Raw genomic sequence first — 1,470 nt, forward strand, 5'->3', positions numbered from 1 at the left:
CACACATCATTGTAAAATCAATACATTCATCACTTCGTTCAGAATCTAAAAATAAGGTATAATAATATATTTGACTAAATAAATAATTGATTTTGTTTGTATGATTTTTTTTTGGCATAATTCTGGTTTGGCAACCTATCAATTTTTCAAATTTTTTTTTCCAAAATGTGTATTTTAGGGTTCTTTATAATAATATAAAAAAAAAGCACGGACAAACTTCGTTTTGAAGTAATTGATAAAAAACTTCAATATCTAAATGTGTGGTTTTTAACGCTGATTTCGAAATTGTTTGAATTTTTTTGCGGTAACCATTATTTTGGAAGTTTAAGCCATCCAAAGTTTGCTATTTTACGTTTATACGCATGTGTGCCGCAACACTACTTTAATGCTGCGCGGAGGATATCGTGTTGGGGTGTTTTTTCGATTTTTTGACCGAGCGCACAAGGGCGTAATTATTGGGTGAGGGGGTATGGAGGATAGATCCCCCCATGAGCTGTTTAAATACAAACTTTTAATAATTACGAAACTAACTAGAAAAAAAAATAAAATGTTGAATGAGTTTATTAAAAATAATAGTATTTATTAATTTATAATAACAATTAATAATAGGTACCTAATACCATTGATTATACATAGTATAATATACTATGTATAATCAATGCTAATACTTAATAATCATTTTGCCTAGACATTTTCTTGTTTATTATTTAAGGAAAACAGAAAAATCTGATGATGTATCACGGGCAAAGCCCACCACAAGTTAGCCACACAAATTTATTTTGATGCCCCTCCCATGAAACATTCTTAATTACGCCACTGCGCACTGAGCGAGTGGCAACGCTCGCAGATTATGTGCTTTTTAACAACTTTGTTTAATTCCGAGGCCTGCCCAAAGTGGTTTTACATACGATTAGCAAATCGGGGGATACTTTCGAGTCTTGTCCGAGCGATATTAAATTCTAGGTATTTTAGATTTTGAGTGAAACGATGAATATATTGATTTTATAACGATTGTTTTTTTTTTTTTGTGTCTGTCATCATCTTTTAGGACAGTAAAAATGCTTAAATTTTCTTCAACAGTATCTTTTCTGATAGGAAAGTGAATGTAGTTGGTACTTTGGGGGGTCACAAGTAAAAATTTCCCAGTAGTTTTCAAAAACGACATGAAAAACAAAAGAAAAATTAAGGAAAAACTGGATTTTTTACGCAAAATCTGTTTTCGAGAAAATTGATTTTGGTTTTTGGTGCAACTCTTAAACAAAAGACCTGTACCTGAAATTTTGACCGAATGTTTATATTAACATTTTCTATACGACTATACACCATAAAATTTTCCGAATATTTTGATTTATTTTGAGCTCTTTACGGACATTTTCAGTTTCCATTTGTTTTAGTTCTTTTTTTTAAAATAAAATTTTATTTGTTAGTTAAAAAAGCTTGAAAATTTAATAGAAGGCTCCTAGTATATTG

This window comes from Acyrthosiphon pisum, chromosome A1, assembly GCF_005508785.2.
Source record: "Acyrthosiphon pisum isolate AL4f chromosome A1, pea_aphid_22Mar2018_4r6ur, whole genome shotgun sequence".
Lineage (NCBI taxonomy): Eukaryota > Metazoa > Arthropoda > Insecta > Hemiptera > Aphididae > Acyrthosiphon > Acyrthosiphon pisum.